The following is a 19289-nucleotide window of genomic DNA, read 5'->3' on the forward strand; positions in this document are numbered from 1 at the left end:
ACTTTTGAGTATCCTTTAAAAGCTGTTTTGTTAAATTAGTCTCACTTCCTATTTCTAGGGGCGTCAAAAATATTTTTGATATAAGAGTAATCTTCCAAACAGAAAAGTTATTTATTCCTCTGATACTCTCTACCTGTAAGGTGTTTGTATTTCTGAACAAGGCACTATTATATAAAGCATGCCAGAAACAGTGCACGTATCTCAGTAAGGCTGCAGGACAACAGGCTTCTGAATTCTTCAAAGCAACCTAGAGCTCATTTTTAGGATGCTAAATATTTTTCCTGTTTGGAAACTCAGTAGTATGTGCAAGGGAGATGGGGGACTAGAAATGGCTTAATTAACCACATTTTTGACAAATAACCTTTGTCAACCATGGGGAAAAAAAAGAATCCAACACCCTAAAAACTAACACTATTGTAAATTGTATATTTAGCAAAAATGAAAAAGTGATTGTGTCTCTTTCTGACAACCATCCATCTTCAATATTAGTCATCCTCAAAAAGTCATACAGGAGTGGTTTATCTGAAAATCCTTTGAAGAGCATCTCTACTGTCCTCCCACATGAGAAGACTTGGCCATCTCTGCTATGCAAGCGCATCACAGAGCAGCCTGCATTTGCGAGGAAATCGGTGAGTATTACTTTAGCTTCTTTGTGTACTAACATCTAGTTAGTACTATAGTACTATAGCCTAGTGATATTCTTCACTTTACCTAAGGACACATACATCTCACCTCCACAAGAAAACAGATTACAGCAGGGCCTTACACATAATTTAAATAAAACAAGAACTGAGCAAGATGGAGCCCCATTTGGATGGCGCCTAAATGTCTGAAAGTTTCAGAAGTGGCTCCCGCAGACTGTAGGAAGCTGGAAAGAGTGTCTTAGGGCCAGCCACAGCCATCTCTGAAAGAAGGATGGTGACAGTCCTGGAGCACTGGGCTGTGTGTAGCCCAAAGGGCTCCAACTCCATTGCCTCCCCTGCTGCCTGGTGAGGAGTGGGCAAAAGCACCCCATATTTACAACAAAACATGATGGAACTGATATTTTGACTGCTGTGAGGACATGCAAAGCATGAAGAGCCTCTTCGTGCTCAGTACCCTCCTCTGCAACAGTGCCCAGCTTCAGCTCCCTTCCACCTTGCGCTCTTCCAATGCACAGTAGCTATGAAAAAATGTGGAGGATCCTGCATGAGGTAAATACTTATCACTGCTGCTAGTCTGAGTTGTGAAAGCAGGCAGGAGTCTTTGTTTTCAACCTGAGGGACATGGAAAAGCTCTGCCATGGAAAAGAATTACAGGAAGACCCTTCCAGCTACAAAACTGTTAAAACTCCATAGGACTTCCAACTGTTCCTTCTTTTTTTTTTTTTTTGAGGTCTGAATTTCCAGTTTTGTTCTCAGACCATCACTATAATCCTGTGTAATGGAATCTGTTCATGTCTCTTGGTGTCTTGCTGTGTTTCATTTGCAGTTGTATGGTGTACATAGCAATTAGCTGCTGATGTACTTTTATCTGGTCTCTAGTCTTTAGCACACTTTATTGTACTTCACGTTCTCCCTATGCCGTAGAAAGTCAGTCAAAATACTAATTTCCTTACACAAAAAATAGCTTTGAGCTGAGAAGCCTGACATTGGTATTAAAATGCTTGACGGAATTTCTGTGCACTTGTACTTGCATGTGAGTGTGGGCGCATGTGTGCACGTGTGTGTGTGTGTGCCTGTGGGAGGAGGAGAGACGAAAAACATTCTTTCAAATCCACCTGAGCAAATCAGGAAAGCATACTCGTTAGTGCGTTTGGCAAATATGCTAAAACGAATTGAAGAAATAAATTTGGTTTGTGTCTGCAAGTTTCAAACAGTTATCTTCTTCTGAAGGTGAATTTTCATAATAAGCATGCATATTCTTCCACAGCAATGTAAGCAAACATCAGCAGAGCCCCAGCCTTGCGTTAATTTTTGTCATACATTTTTGTGCTTTGTAAACAACTATTTATTGCCATGTTTATACCAAGAATGTGGGAACAGGGAACTGTGACTGATTAAAAATTTCAAAAATTAGGAAAAAGTAAGGCTAGAATCTTAATAATGAAGAATATGGTCAACAGGATGACTTTCATAAGCAAGTTTTACAGCAAAATATAATATTCAAACAGACACGTTCAATTATTTGGATGAACTCCTGATCCCACCAAAGCAAGTAGCAAAACTAATTTCTTAATGTGTCATGTGAAAGAAAAAAGATTTCAGTACAACTTCCTTGTATTGGGACAAGAAATGTTTATAAAAAAAGGGTTTCAGTAAAAACATTGCTTTTTGGCAAACTTAAAACCTCCTACTTATAACACAAACTGAAAATATATATAGTGTTGCTGGAACCCTAGCTTTTTTGTGTGTGTGATAGAGATAAATGTAATCAAAGTGAGCCAATTTCAATAAAAAGGAATCAAAAAGACATTTTACATCAAGCTCCCTTTCCATTGTCTCCCTTGACAATAATTTCACAGTATCTCTACTTTCTGCCAATGTATGGCTGGGACTTCTCTTGAAGAACTTCAGCATCCAGAAAGGCTGACGTTCCAGCGTTGCCTTTGTTGCAACGAACCATCTACTTCATGACCTATGCATGTTGCTAACAAGTCAGGAAGAAGATGAGGCCATAGAGGTGACTCCCTGGGTTCCTCATGAACGTTGTGTTGAACGGAGGTGCCACAGCCAGAGGAACTCCTCTCTGACAGCCTTTGGAAGAGCAGCTCGTCATGTTCACAGTTTGAGAGGCATTCCCATGCTGTTCTCACCTCCCCATGCAGATGCCACAGAAGTGTTACTGGGTTTAAGTTTCACATCATCTCTACAAAAAGAAAACGACTGTGCCACCTTTGCATTATAAAGGAGGGCAAACTAAAACACAGGATGGGCTGCAGGTACAATTTATTTGGCTAAAGGTAGCTATCCATAATATAGATGCCCTGAGGTGGCCAGAAAGAAACAGTTCCCTCTGGGGGATATTTATCTCATCCTAAGATAGGAATAAAGTAAGTCTGATGCACTGCACTCTTGACGTGTCCATTTCTCTTCATTTCTAGTTTCTGGAGGGAGACAGAAGTGACCATCTCAGATGTACAGTGTGGTCACCTGTGGTGAGTTGGCATCATTTCCACCCTTTATGCCAAACTCTTATAGAAAGTTTGCACCCCATCCAGGTCTCCTAAGTCCCAGACACAAGCTGATCAAAAACCAATCTTCATCCAGTACTGCCTGGCACAGGTGTGAATGGGCCTCTGTAGGTGCAGTGTAGCGTGTTAGGAAAAAGAAGGACAATGATAGGAAGAGAGGAAGGGGGATGATGCTATTTCAGCAGTAGGACTTCCCTCAGAGGCTCTTGGAAGCCTTCCCCAGGGGAAAAGGATGTCTCCTCTTTCAGCCTCACACACAGTAGAATTCAACGTGTGCAACCTGGAAGTCCAGGGTGAGTTTCCAGTAACATTTCCCACAAAGGAAACGGAGAGCCTTGAAAGCCTCCTGACTGTTATCACAGAAGCTTTGTTTCAAAAACAGAGAGCCAAAGAAAATCAGGGATCTAATATTTAAAGGCCTTTGGATCTCTCTCCTGTCTCTGCAGTCCTTTTAACAAAATGGGTGGAGAGAGTTTGTGGCAGGGAGTCTGCACTTGCCACAGCCCTGCTACCCAGGCAGCATGGCCAGGCAGGAGGGATGTGCCTGGGCCGGTCCACCCATGTGTAAAACCAGGCAGAAGCTGGCACTGTTCTCGGCAGATGATCCATGTACCCACAGTCCTTTCTCACCTCTAAATTGGTCTCCTGGGACTCAGCCGAGGTGTTAGCAGGAGATCGCAGTGCTGCTCCCTCCGCCAGCAGTGTCCGATGCCAGCGGTCCCCAGGTGCCCTCAGGAGCATGAACGTTACCGTAAGCACTGAGAGACTGAGTTTTAGGAGTTGGGTGTTTTATTATTTTGTGTTTGTAAGAAAGGCTGTTTGTCATAGTCAAGGAAGGCAGCCACAAGAGGCTGCTTCATTATATGTCAGGATCACAAGCTACAGGCACAAAAATGCAACCCCCAGCTCTGCCTTTGTCGCTAGCCCCCATCCTTCTTCCTTCTGGTATTTTTTATTTAGATCACCATTAATTTTCTCTTTTCAGTCACTTTACCTTGTTTCCCACTCTTTCTCTTCCTGTCTTCCCTGTTGCCAGAACATACAATTTTGCAGATGAAGAAAACAAATTTTCAATCGCAGACAATAGCAGAAAAATCCTGCGTGGACTCATCTTTCCCCTTCCTAACCAAGCAGAGCTGACAGGAAGAATGAATCATCCCGCACCTCTGCATGGCCGTGTCAAACCTACCTGGTTTTGAGGCACGGTGCAGAGTTCATGTCTTGATCTCCTGGTATTCCCTTGGCAAGTCAATGGGCAAAGAGACAGAAGGCAGTTAGACCAGCTTGGTCCTCATCTCACAACCAGAGTGACGGGCCATAGCTCTCAGGAGAGACCAGCTTTGCCCTGTCTGGGGTCCCAGTAATGTTCATCACTCACACTTGGGAGCAAGAGGAGGGTTGAGGAGGCACCACGGGTCACCTCTGAACCTTAGGTCCCTCCAAGCATTCTAATCCCTTCTGTTTTTGCAGGATTTTCCTGCCATCATATCTGTCTGCCCTGTTTTTTCTTCTCTACCCCTTTTCTTTCTCTCCTCATGCACCCTTTTAGCACCCCCTTCCTAGTAAAATGCTGCATAGGAAGGCAGAGCAACCTGGCACCGGTCTTTCAATATATTTAAACACTAGCAATTCACTGAGCTGGAAAATTGTAAATCTGCAATTTTATTGAAAAGGGTGGTCACCCTGTTCTTTGGAGCCATGTTCAGAGACAGCGGGATAATTAATGGACCCTTATGCAACACAAAGGCAAAGAATGGCAAATTTTAATAAAACTGGTAAGATGATTTTTTTAATTTCTAAGAAACAGACTTTCTGTGTCTAGTCTTGCTTATTGTTACAAGAAGAGAAAGGCTGTTAAAACCATCCTATGCAGGTGAAAACATTGTCACAAACCCTTTTTTCCTCCGAACTAACATAGAGGAGGACAGCAACTGGCACTGAGGGATTAGTAATGTCTGCTAATAGTGTGTACGCAGTGCCTACCCTGCACCGTGTCTAGACACCTTCCTAGCATTTCATGTAACAGCATTTCAAACCAAAACAGAGACAGACCAGAGCTGTCAGCACAGCTCATTTTAGTTATAAAGTGCATCCTTACTTGATGTGCTGCTGGGAAAGTTAAGCAAGACACACAACCCAAGTAAAAAAGCTTTCAAATGGGCAATATAAAAGGGGAGGCAAAAGGCTACCAAAGTGGAAAATAAAGGTGAAAGGTTTCAAAGGTAGGACAGGAGCCTCTCTCATAGAGGGGGAGTATAAATGAAATGAAACATAATCCTTTTTACGAAATGTGGGTGGACTGATGTAGCTGTACTGAATTACGGATAGTGTTGTGAATTACGTGCGCAAAGAGCTACTAGACAGATGACATAACCCCAGTCTGGAGGAGAAAAAGGCCACAGAGCTGTACAACCTGGCAACAAAAGTACAAAAGAGGTGGTGAGAGAAGCAGCACCCGGTTCTTTAGGGAAACGCTTTTGAATTAAGGACATGGTATGAACTTAGAGTGGAGTACCTCCTCCAGAATAACTAAATGTGCGTGTCTGATTTTTTGAATAAGAATACTTTTTCACTAATTTTTCCGAATTAGTGAAGCCACTTTAGCAGGAACACGGCTTCCAGAATAAGTTGTTAAGCAGCTAAGCCCTGTGAGAAAAGTAGTACTCTGCAGAGCAGATGGGGAATACGGCAGCTGTAGAGCAAACTCTTGGTTGCTGATGGTCACTTGCCTTTGTTAGATAATTAAGATTTCCTAACACCCAAATAAAATGGTTGGCTGGGGCCTGAGCCTTCAGCACTTTTGGAAGGAGCTCTGCCAAGTAAAGATAACTGAAATACCAGGTTAAAAACAGACTTCTTCCACCCTTTCTGTTCTCCTTATTTTGCCAGCTCTGTCATTCAGTCTCTTTAACACATCCATCATTCAGGAGCTGAGTCACGTGCTTAGTCCCTCGTGTACACAGCAAGCCCTGCAAACATCGGGCGTAGCTGAAAGGGCGTGAGCTAGTCATATCTGTCAAAAGTAATTATTAATTCAACCCCATGATATTTAAAAATAACGTAGAAGAGCATATCAATTTGTTTCCCTACTTACGTTAAGCTGCATCATTTATGAATATAGCCTGTATACTAGAAGAAAAGCATCTGCTGTGAGCTTAGAAAACAAATTATTATTGCCCTTTAACATCTTTACATAAATATTCGGGGAATTTGTATATTAATGTTGTATTTTGTAAAGGATTCTCTCTCCTTTTAGCCCCACAGCCTCTTCAGGTTCTTATTTTCTGTGCTCTCAGCAGTTGTACGCAGTTATAGCAAATCAGGCCTGATGAACCACAGGCACTTTCATGCTTGTTTCCATAGCTGGGTGCAGCACTCAGTGAGAGGAACCACTCAGGCATATGGCCTGTAATAAGCTGAGCTCCAGCGAGTTGGAACCTCCTGCTTCAACAGCTATTTGGCCATTTGTTTTCTTGCTGCAGGTCTTTGATTATTTCCCTCCTTTTGACAGAATGATGAAAGCAGCCACAGGGTTTATGTGCCACCTCCACCAAATGTTGCCCATATTCCAGTATCAGGCAGAAGACAGGGGAGACAGGCAGGGATAAGGCGCCCACTGACTCTGGAAGTCCTGAGGATTGAAAGGCACATATTTTGCTGCAAGGCAGACTAACGTATGTGCAGTTGAAACTTCCCAAACCAGCTATGGAGGCTTGTAGTGACCTTTCAGCTGAGGTTGTCTATGCAGCAACTGGCAGTCTGAGTTTTTCTCTTATACCGAAACTGGAATTTGGGTCTGGAGCACAAGTCTTATGAGGAGCGGCTGAGGGAACTGGGACTGTTTAGCCTGGAGAAGAGGAGACTGAGGGGAGACCTTATCGCACTCTACAACTACCTGGAAGGAGGTTGTAGCGAGGTGGGTGTTGGTCTCTTCTCCCAAGTAACTAGTGATAGGACGAGAGGAGATGGCTTCAGGTTTCACCAAGGGAGGTTTAGACTGGACATTAGGAGAAATTTCTTTACTGAAAGAGTGGTCAGGCCTTGGAAAAGGCTGCCCAGGGAAGTGATTGAGTTACCATCCCTGGAAGTATTTAAAAGACGTGTAGATGAGGTGCTTAGGGACATGGTGTAGTGGGCATGGTGTGTTGGGTTGATGGTTGGACTCGATGATTTTAGAGGTCTTTTCCAACCTTAATGATTCTATGATTCTATGATTTAATTATTTTTTACAGTATATCTCCTCAGTAATTATTACAGCGTTTTGTTTAGAGGCACATCAGCTTAAAGGTATTTGAATACTTTAATCCATCTCAGTGAAAAATATCACTTAAAACAAACAGGTGACATGCCTAGTGCAATGCCAGAATTGGAAATAAGGCTGAAAGCCTTCAAATAAGTGCATGAACAAACACAGGGCTTTGTGCAACGTAAACATCCAAGGAAGAAACAAGCAAGAAGAAAAAGCTTCATCCCTGGCCTAAAGAATGGCAAGTCATACCATTTCTGAGGAGAATTCAAAGGGACTTTCAGCAAACTAGGTCTTGTTTCCCTCCTCTCAAGCCTATATCTTGTGCACACAAGTTAATCAAACATTTATTGCTACTGAAGATACAGGACAACAGCTAGGTTGCCTTCTGAGCCCCAGGATAGCACAGAGAGAGCTCTACATTTGTCCTAATTGGAACCAACTGAATAGTTTTACATCAAACTGGTTTGTAACAGAGAGTGGAGCTTTCAGTGGCAGTGAATTTTTCATGAAATGGTTCTGCTTTCCACAGAAGATTTCAATTTTTCATTGAAAACCTGAGCAGGCAAACCAAGAAACTAGATGAAATACTTAAATTCTGAAGGGCCATCACAGCACTCCGGAGGTCTCAAATCCCTCCTATTCCCATTCTTTGTTGGGGATTTTGCCCCTCAGCCAAACTACATTTCCCAACAACTCTCTGGCCAGGCAGCAGTGCTGATGCCCACCTTCCCACCTACATGAGAGAAGAATACCGTTCATTATGGAAGATGCAATGAAGTCAAGGAGTCACCACTTTATGTTTATTTGTTGGGATTTGCAATCCTCTACCACCTAACTCAGTCATTGTTGAAGGGATAGGGAGGAAAAAAGCATGAGTAAAGGGCAACATGGAAGAGAAATGGGCATGGATCCTTTCAGCCTACTCAACTGCAGCAGCTATTTTGTGTAGGAAATGAAGCGGTGCTAGAGAGCCCTCCAAAAATGAACAGGACAGTTGCTGAAGTATGAAAAACTAATTGAGTAGAAAAGAGGCCACTCAGTCTTGCTCAGTGACAACCATAGGACATGTCAGCCAGCTTTTATATAGAGATCAGCTCAGCACCCAGTCTGAAAGCCAAGGTGCAAGAGAAGTGAAAATGTGGGGTGAAGGAGAATTTACACCCAAATAGCACAAAAAGGATCACGAAAAAGTAGAGAGAAGATTCAGAAAAACAGTCTTTACCATCCTCAAGCTGAAAGTGCGCACTGACAAGAAAAGCAACTTAAAGTCAATTGGCAACTGTACTTTACTTTCCAGAGAGGATTGCTTTTGATTTCTCCAACCAGAGTCTCAGCTGGTGTAACTTAGATAGCTGATTTCAGTAAAATACATGTCAATTTACCTGTTGAGCCTCTTGCCCTTAGAGAACTGGCATATTACCTACGGTGAAAAATACCTGATTTGGGTATGCTTAAACTTCTGTTCAAGCAGAAAATACCGTGAGCTGGAGGCTTCAAAACTGACAATGTTTCCTCCCAGCTATTAAAAAACAGAGGTAAAAAGTTGCTTTCACTCCTGAGATCAAAAAAAAAAAAAAATCTGGCATTTAGTTTTGAAAAGAAAAGGGAATCTTCTGAAGCAAGGTGAAGAGTAGGGATGTTAATGTAGGGAAGCTCTTAAACATATCTGCAAAGAGGATCAGAAATAAACATGTAAAAGGAACTCGACACATTTCTTGAAGGGAGAAGTTATGAATGATTGGATATGTTTGAAACTTGGTGAGATGACTTTCAGAACCGAAAGATCAAGAGACTTTTGATCAAGGGAATCTAGGAGAGGCAGAAAGAGAAGCAGAGGTGAAGGAATATAAGCCCATAGCAAAAAAGTCTTTCTTGCTGTGTTTCAGGCCCTTTTTCTTTCTGCTTAGAGCTTTGGTGGGGAGGAAAGGACAGAGATATGTGAGCACCTGTCTTTTAAAGCTGAGTAACATCCACTGAGCCTCAGAAAAAGGTTTGATTTGGGCTCTGAGGAACAAACTCCAATCAATTCTCATTTGAGTGGTCCTCATTTACTCATCCTTCTGTACAAGGGAAAATAATTGGTGAGCTGATCAGATAAGGAAATGCCAAACAAGGTAGCCGATTATAGCAGAAAGCTGATCTATGGGAAGAATTAGCCTCTTGATTCTCTGAGTCACACACAAAACTGGAGAAAGATGAAGAAAATTATCAAGCGCTGAACGAGGAATTTACTGGATTGTTTTGACTGTGCCAAGTGGTTTGCAGGGCAGGATGTTCAGCAGTGCTTCTAGTGCTGCTCCAGAAAAGCCTGGCGTATGGTCTCCCCTGAGCTTAACATCAGTGGTCAAGCATGTATGCGGATAACATGGGTGACTCAGTCATTGATAGGAGCTCAGTGATGATACACAGAGTACCACAGTTGGAGATCTGTGACTACCCTGCCTTTATCTATTCCTGTTCCCTCAGTACTGGCGGTGCAGGAACTAGCTGCAGAGTAACAGCAGAGAAGTGCCTAGCATGGCTGGAAGGGCATGCACCATCCCCATGTCCTATTGAGACCTTTTACAAGGCTGGCGCTGCCGGCCGGTGCCGCCTGCCTGGCTGCCAGCTGTCGGCTCCGTCCTGATGCGAGGACTCACTGGCTCAGCTGCTGCAGCTGCCTGCAGCTGCCTGCAGCCACTGCTGTGATCGTCTTTGATCAGCTGAACTTAAAATACAAGTTGCTATTGAGGCAGGCAGCGACCTTTCTTTCTCCAAGATGCGGATGCTGGCAACTATTTTAAAATTCCATGTTGAATATTCCTCTGTGCGCGCACGCGCGCGTGTGTGTGTGTGTACTCTGTTATTTGCAATATCCGCCTAGAAGCATTAAAGCAAAAAGCCTTTGTCAGCTTTGTCTTTTTCTATTTGACAACTGCTGATGTCATTTTACTTTTGTTTGTGAATCTCAGCCTGCTTGCTGCTGAGTCACAGAAGAAGGCAGCAGATAATAAATATAGCCCCTTATCAACCCAGAAAGCTGTGGACCACTGGAATGACAATCAGAAAGGGAGTCTTTTTTAACCAGCAATAACAGAACAGAAGGATCCTGTTTCCCATGCAGATTTCCCTCTCACTCACAAGCTTTGACTGATGTGGGCTGCATCCTCCAAAACAGAAATGTGAATATCAAGAGTCAGTAGCAGAGACTGCCCTATCTATGGAAATAGGAGCAAAGGAAGCACAGCATTGCCCATAGAGGCCCCCTAAAACAACTGTCTGCTGCTAGAAATTATAAAATACAAAACAGGAAGCTGAAACACAGAAAGACGACTGAACCTTTCACATCCATGTTCTGATTTCCAGAGGATTTATCCCTCATCCAGCAGTCCTCAGTCTTTTAGCTGGCTTGACTGAGGCATGAAATACTCAAACCATTGTCCACATCTTTAAGTTTTAGGAAAGTTCTACTATTGCTAAGAGTAGCACATTTTAGATTCACTGGAGGACGGTGGCATCACAGGAGATGACTGTGTATCCACACGGTGCTGGAGTCATCGCTACTTAATTCTCTGAGACTGAGAGGATGGGACCGCATACCATGTGATGATACAATTCTTAGAAAATTGGCAGGCTATAGAGCCCACTAACGCACACCACCATCCTTGCAACCACAGAGTCAAATGAAGTGATAACTACAATGGGAACTTTGAGCTAATGAATGAAAAAAACTGAGAGTAGGACCCTACCTCTGTGTCATGGTGGAGATTACATGGTTGTCCAGCTGGTAGCTTGAGAGATGAAGTGAGACAAGGAGATGCATCTCTTCTTCCGTATGAATGAAAGACTTTCTGGGACCTCTACAATGAGAGAACAACATGACTAACCCATGGACTTGGAGGTATCTATCAGCCTTATTCAAGATAGCATATAGACCCTCTGATGTTCTTCACCAACACAGTCCAAAATATTTTCATCAACTGTAACAGCTAAAAACAGCCACCACAAAGTCCTGCCTGTTTTCCTGGGAGAAGCAGTGTTCCTGAAGTACTGTGGGAATCAGAAGAAGGATCGTGGTGTACCTCTGGAAAAGGCTGGTCACAACAGAGCAACCGTGTAAGATAGGCTAGATGAGATCCCTGGAATTAAACTCTCACTACAAACGCAAGTCTCTTCATGGGTATTTTGGCTTGAAAACAGTCTCTGTTTCTCATGGCCAGGTTTATTTTGCTATAAAGGATTCATTCAAGCCAGCAGGGTAATGCACAGAGACTTCCCTCAGGGCGCAAAGAGCAAGGAAGTATCATTTCTGAAACTGTGATTGGCAAATCACAGCCGTTGAAGGTTGCAGTGCTAATGTAGACTCTCCTACATGCCCAGCTAGCAATGCAGTGTGTTTGGGAGGCTTCCACCATTTACTATTCTCAGCTTTCTCCTTTTCTCTCTTCTCAAAGTTGCATCACATACAATACAGTGCTGCTACTTCCAAAGTCTATTCCCCTGAGGAAGCCCAGAAAGTCATTCTGTTGTTCTCCATTTTATTTGCATCCACACTAATTACTCAGGCAGTAATTGAAGGGACTTTGAATATTTATTAAAACTACATCAAAGGTGCAGCACTGTTTTCCCTTCTTACATGACCTGCAAGGAAACAGAAAAAAACCCCAGATAATTCCATTCAAGTTCAAGTTATTTAGTCCCCTAGCTTTCATCTGAGTATTTTTTCTAAGGGGTTATAGGCTGGGTTTTGTTGTTGTTCTTGCCATGGCTAATTTAGTTCTCTACATGTGTTTCAAGCATTTTGCTAAGGAGCTGCATTGTTTGTAATGACATTGACAGTGAAGGAACATCAGCCCCTCTCTGAGGTCCTACGCTGGCTGAGGGGAAGGCTCCCAGACTCACAATCTCCTTGTCAGGCCAAAAGGTACACTATAGCCCATTTATTTCAGAGGCAAATGCCAGCAGGATTGAAATCTGCAAGTTTGCCTGCTCAACGTGAGCAGCAAAGAGAGGCTGATCCCCTGCCAAGCAAGAAAGTTGAAGCGATGAGAACATTAGCCCGCTAAGCCACAGCGCTAGACTTGATTGCAGACTTAACAAGGATAAAACACATTTTATTCACTGCAAAGTGATAGCTTCAAATAGATATTCAAAATATATGGCTGAAATCATTTCTCCTACTCACACTCTAAAAAAGTTGTCATTGCCTCGGTGCTGGTGGAGCATACTATGTTACATACTTACCCTTTTCATGGGTTTGACATTAATGCAACAATAAGCACTGGATTGACAGCTGATTTATTTATTTAGGACAATTCCATGCATTGAATAGAAAATCATTAGCATCACCTGGCCTTAGGGCTTTCTAACTGTTTATCCTTCCTAAAAATATGTGCACTTCCTCAAAAAAAAAAAAAAAAGGAAGAAAGAAAGTCTGCTTTTCTTGTTCAGCGTGTGAGCTATGTTTTTCCTTTGTTATGGGTTATGGCAGCAAATTTCAATAAAAGCCCTTCTGAACTCAAAAAGAAACTAAGATGATAGCAGTTGAAAGTTTTTTTGGTTTCAGATGCGTCAGTGACCTCAGTCCAACTTGTCCCGATATTTTGCTCACTTAATTCGGTGGTTAAAACCCTTTAGCTTTCATGGCAGAGAACCAGAGATTTAGCAGAAACGTTTACCACTGTCTGTCTCCACCCTCCACAGCGCCTGGTGTTGTGGTATTTTACAAAACACAAGGTGTTTTATTTCCCTCCTAGCCCCACCACACATAAAACCGGAGCATTTTGACTGTTCCAGCATGTCCGTTGTGTGAGAGCACTGTCCTTTTCTCATGAGCATCAGCCTGGGTTGTAAGTGGAATCCAATTCATGTTACTGCAGCTGTGGAAAAAGTAAGGAGGTATCTATCCCTGGTATTTGTTTTTGCTCCTTTGGGAGGGCAGATCTTTCTGTTTTAAGCTGTCTTCCAAATAGCTGGGATTCATTAACCTCTGGAGCTGCCTTTTGTGCTGGTGCCTCACTGCACAGGAGCCTGAGAGATTAGTGTAGACCAAACATCTAACTTTTTGACAGCTCTGACTAGTGGAGATGAGACCCACTGTAGGTAACGTCCTCTGTCGTTTTTATTAGTCAGGGCTAGTTCCAAGTCACTTCAACACACTGTTGTTGCTCACCATGGTTTTTGTCCTGGACCCCAGTCACAACCAAGTCCCTCACAAGAAACTGAGCCCCCAGAACTTCAAAGCCATGTCTTCAACCTCAGAAAACTGCTCTTGTGTGTATTTCACTGTTATCCTTTTCTTACTCCTCATTAAAAAAATACGTGTTGTCAGAGTTAATTCTGCACATGGCACATTCTCTCTGCAGTTCTATATTGCATTTTCATAGTTAGGCTTTGCTGCCTGCACTAACTGAAAACTATTATAACCATAAAGTGCTTCAAAACAAGCAGGTGTCAAAAAGAAAGCTCTCTTCTAAGTATCTCCCTTGCTGCTGGCAACGATTACTTGCAGTTACAAAGCAGATAATTTAAACCTTGTCTAGCTGTCTCCCACATTTCTAAAGCATCTCCTTCCTGATGGAGCTTTAGCTTTAGCTGTCCTATCCTTTCACTCAGGGTATTTTCTTCGCATTACTCCTGTTAACATATCTTGTTGAGAAATCACTCAGGGCCAAGGCATCTGACAGAGGTCTGCTGCTGTCAGTGCTTGCGTCCTAACTGATCGGCACTGGGTTACAAGAGTTGCATGAGCTTCTGTGATGCAGCACAGCCACCAGCAGCCACCCGCAGCCAAGGGCTTCCCCATCTCTGGCGTGTTAGTCATAGGACTGCAGAATATATTTTTTGAAGCTGGTATTACCAAGTAGCAGGTGGTATGTTCCCGGAACCAACACTGAGGTTTGCAGTTTCATTCTGGTATATTACGTGCTTATTAAACATTTTGGGGCGGATGTCACAGCGGGTAACTAGAAGGCAAGACGGATGTTGAGACCAAACTATTTGAAACAGCACCCACCCCTCTGCACAGGGCTGAGCTGCTCTGTCTGCATTGCAGTCCTTGGTCTCCTGTCTATCTGGACTGGGGAACTTATTGCAGGATGTTGTGGCTCCCTCTCCACTCCCACCCAGGAGAGGGAGCCTGTTGCCTTTTCTTATTTTTAAAAAGAGGCAACAGGAGGATGGCAAGTACTCAGATCTTGTCATGACATTCAAGGAGGGAGGAATCAGGCTACAACCCAAGAATGGGGTGTTTGGGTGAAAAGTTGCATAGACAACTTCATAGTAGGGAGTAAGTACACAGGCTGTTTCCAAGTTAGTCCTGTGACTCTTTATAAAGCAAAACTTTCGGGTTTCTGATACTTGTTATGCGATGCAAATCCAGAATGATTCTGTTGACATCAGTTCTGGGGATCACTCTCAGATGCTGATTTTAAATACAATCATAACTTTTTAAGAACTTAGGGATAAAACCTATGCTGGCAGAACCGATGGGTTTACACAGAGTAGTAGTGCAAATTATTTTGGTTTTGCTTTGCCAGTGACTGATGTACAGCAAACCTTAATTGTTATTCTAATCAGGTTGCAGTACATTTGATGTATAAATCCAGTCCTCCATTTACACCACAGCATAAATCATTGCTACAATTGTCCTCATGTGTGTGCATATTTATATTTATAAATATGTATGCACTCAAACTATATATACACGTATATTTATATGGACACACAAAAACTCTCTTTTATACACACAAGTATATATATAAATATATACACACAAGCGTATATATATAAAAATCTGTGAGCTCTCGTGACCTACAATAAAGAATTACAAACTGAATAGAAGATAAATACAATTTTCTTTTTTTTCTTTTTTTCTAGAATGGGTTACATATCCTGTGAATGGAGCTAAAGTAAAGCATAATTTGCAGCACAGAAAGGAAATGGTTTTGATGTTTATGAATCACTACTGTTGAATTTGTACAAGTAAAATACAGTACACTGGATATATATACACAGCAACCCCCTTCATGTTTAAAACATTCTAGAGAGCTTAACAAGTGATAACCTAAGATAAAGCTACTGTTGGGTCAAAGAATGAATTAAACAAGTGTTGCCTTTAGTCTTGACATGAAAGCATTTACAGAGCCAATGCTCTAAATCTCTGCTGGCAGAATATTCAGAGGTGGAAAATGAAAGAGCACTTAAGATGCACAGGCTCTTTCAGCTATGGATTTGTAATGATATTCCTGTAGAGCATTTGTAGAACACAAAACCTGACTTGGGCAGTAAGGAAGTAATACCTCAGCTGGATATGTAGGGCCTGGAGATTAGATGAGCACCTGGAATACCTTTAAGAGCTAACAAAAGCCTGAGAATAGATCATCTTCTGGGGGACCGACAGCAATAGCAGCTGACTTGGTGACCCTTCCCTCCCCCTCGCTGCTTTCTTAAATTCATAGAACTCCACGTTTTTTCTTGCTTATATTTTGCAGATACACTTTGTGATTATGCAGCTGCCAGGCTTTCAGGACCTGAAAGCTCCTAAATGGGATCTTTTAGGATCTGAAAGCTCTTAAATGGGTATCACTGGCACAATGGCTACAGACATAGTTTGTCCAAGAAACTACTTCCCTTCTGTCCTGAGTGAATCAGCACTGAGTGAATCACTCACTGTCCTGAGTGAAGTGGGGGAGAGGGGAATTCACTGAATTTGGCTGAGCAGTTTGTTGTGTTGCTTTCATGATGTGGACACCTCTCAGCCAAGGTTCAGAGAACTGGTAAGATCCGGGTGGATGGTCCTTCCCATACAGCATTGAAAAGCTGACGGATGGGTATGACTTGCAGTTGTTCCTCAACTGATCCCAACTCAATCCAGCTCTCTGGTGTGGACAATACTCCACCATAGTCTTGGTCTATTACGTTGTATCGGAGAGAACCATTTATGCCCTCTTGAACCCCAAAATGTGCTTTTAAATAAATTGCATTCACTTTTGAAAACCTCTGCTTCATTTTAAAAAAGCCTCCAGGAAAACCAAGGGGCTAACAACAAAGATAAAACTCTAAGGACATTTAGAAGTAGCCAAGACTCAGGTCCCAGACAGAAGCCTTTCATCATCATAACTTTTTCGTGTAAAGTGCAGTAGACAGAGCCATAGACTAAATTGTCCTTGACCCAAATTTTATTTTGTCCCGCCGTTTGGAAACAATGTGTTTCAGGAGAATTGCAACGAAGAGTAAAAGTACCTGAAATTGGAAGAAAGTGGATTTTAAGTGCTTAACTCCAGAACTGCTATCCAAATCTCCCTTGCTGCCCACACTCCATCAGTGTCTTGTGTTTTGTTTTCCTTTCCATAAGCTCAGAGATGCCCGGGATTCTGTTTTCCTGACTACATAAAAGCACCTTCTGTCTGAGCACCTCCAATCTAATAAGAGTCTAAAAACTACGCCAATACTTGTCATAGAGTACACCTCAGCCGCAGGGACAGGATCAGACGCCACACAAAAGGGACAAGCACCCATATTTCCTACGAGAGCCTGCTGGTTAGGAAGTGGCAGGCACGGGGTGGGTGCCTTCTGCAGCCTGCCAGGGGTCAAGCACGTGTCTCCACACTGTGGAAGGGGTCCTAACCTTGGCAAGACAGGCTAGCCTAAGCAGAGGCCCTCTCCACTGGGCTTACTGTGTCTGCACAGGAAAAAGAATACAGAAATTGTAGGATGAGAGACAAACAAAATGCGAGGAGGGCTCAAGCAATTAGGGCACCCACCTGCACTCCTGGAGATGTTGGGAGTTCAGGCCCTCCCACGCCAAGGATGACAACATACCTGCTACCTTTGAACAAAAAACTGAATTTCACAAATCCATTCCTTTGTGTAGTCCCCAGATCATGTAAGGTGTGGTAGCATCTTTACTCAATGCACCGTTTCATTTTACATTTGTAAATGGCTTTTAGAGTGTTTACCCGAAGAACAGGTGCTTGCCAAGGGACTGGCGGCTGATTGCGGTAACTCGTTAGCACTGTACGGCAAAGGGGCTGCACCGCACACCTCATGCCAGGGAGCTCACCTCTCGGCTTGTGAGAGCACACCCCTCCGCAGTCACGGTGCCGAATGTCTCTGTATGTAAAAACCGCTTAAAAGGCTGCTGCTAATATGTACTAGAGGTTAATTCCAGAAGTCAGGAAAGCTGATGTTTTGTCTGAAAACAAACACAATATATGTTTGTACTGGAAGTTGTAAACAAGGAGGCATGCTGGGTAGGTAGCCTCAAGCTAGCAGAATTTTTTAAAAATCCCGAGACTTATCTTTACATTATTTATAGGCTGGAGAAGATTCATTGTTTGTGAAACAACAGGCAGCCCTTGTGCTACATCTATTGACACAGTGAAACCTTCTTGGATTGAAATTTGCTTTGATATCCTGTAGAGATTTCCTCCTAAATTCTGAGTTTCTTAAATACGCTGCACTCAAGCTGGCCCCTTCTCTCACATGCACGCTCTCTCGCTGCGTCTCGTACGTTGTGTACAACACTTCACAGTGAACCGAACCCCATGTGGTGGGAGAGAATTATCAAGGGTGTGTGGTATCTCTAAAGAGCAAATTAGTAAAACATTGATTCTTATTAACTCAAATAAAAGCAAATTTCATGAAGGCGTTAGCAAAGAGTGAAATAACTGTTATGTACACAAAGTTGGTGTGTTTTCTGCAGAACCCAGCATGAGATAAAGATGCTACTTTTATAATATTATCAGAAAGCAGGGAACAAAGCAAGAAAGAGTACTGAAAGACTAATTCGTCCCCCAGGAAAACAAGACAAAACACCGTGTCCTAAGAGAATAGTCTGTACTCACTGCCATCCTTTATCCTTCGTGGCAATACAAGAGCAGACAGCAAAGGCTCAGTGGGCCAAATTCTATTGCATGTAACTCCTCTGAAGTCCAAGATAGTACACCAGAGATTAACATGGCCTGTATCAGACTCAAAACCGGTTTTGCATTTTATTTATTGTTATTTATTGAACTGCAGTAGCCCCTAGAGGCTCTCAGTAGGACTGCTGTCCTGTTGTGCTCCAAGAGCTAACAGGAAAGGACAATGATGGGACACTTGGGCGCTCGCTTGGATTTCACTGGGGTCTGGCACAAGCTCAGAAGTCGTCTTCTGTACTTCCTTTCCAGAGATCAGCTTCACGTCCTCTTTTTGTATGTATCACCAAGTGAGATCCTCTGATTGAAGACCTCCAAAGCTGGTGGAATTACTACTACACAGAGCTTGCTGTTGTCTGCACCAACTCATCCTCACCTGTTGCAAGCAATAACTCATTTGCCAGAGAGAAACAATGTCCCTGCCATGTCGCAGATGGGCTTCACAGCAGAGATCTTCTATCAGCCCATCCCAAGAGCTCCAGAGGAAAAACAAAAAAAAGAAAAAAGTCAAAGTTAGCAGTACAGCTCTCAGAAAAGCACTGGGATAGTCAAACAGGATCTTCAGTCATTCCCCTTGGGCTGGAAAGAATGATGTCTTGTCATGTGGAGCTGTTAAGAGAAAAGTAATTAAAAGCTAAGAAAAAAAAATAAAAGGAGACCCGTAGCAGTACCCCCTCCAAAACAGATGTTTTAAATTGCCAAAGACTGCTTTTTTTTTTTTATTTGGGGAAAACGCTCCTTTTTTTGTTTGTTTGTTTTTTTTCTTCTTTTCCCTAGCCCAAGTCTTCAAAATATAACATTGCCAGAGAAAGTAGCTTCACTACTAAATAAGCTTTATATGATATGAAGATATCACTAACATACTGCAGGGACAGGCAAAGGATAGAAGTAGATATGACAGTAATGCTGGACCCCTGCCCATTAAACATAGAGGAAAACAGCCTCTGGTGCAGCTGGCGCTGGCTAATAG

Source organism: Calonectris borealis, chromosome 3, assembly GCF_964195595.1.
Source record: "Calonectris borealis chromosome 3, bCalBor7.hap1.2, whole genome shotgun sequence".
Classification (NCBI taxonomy): Eukaryota; Metazoa; Chordata; class Aves; order Procellariiformes; family Procellariidae; genus Calonectris; species Calonectris borealis.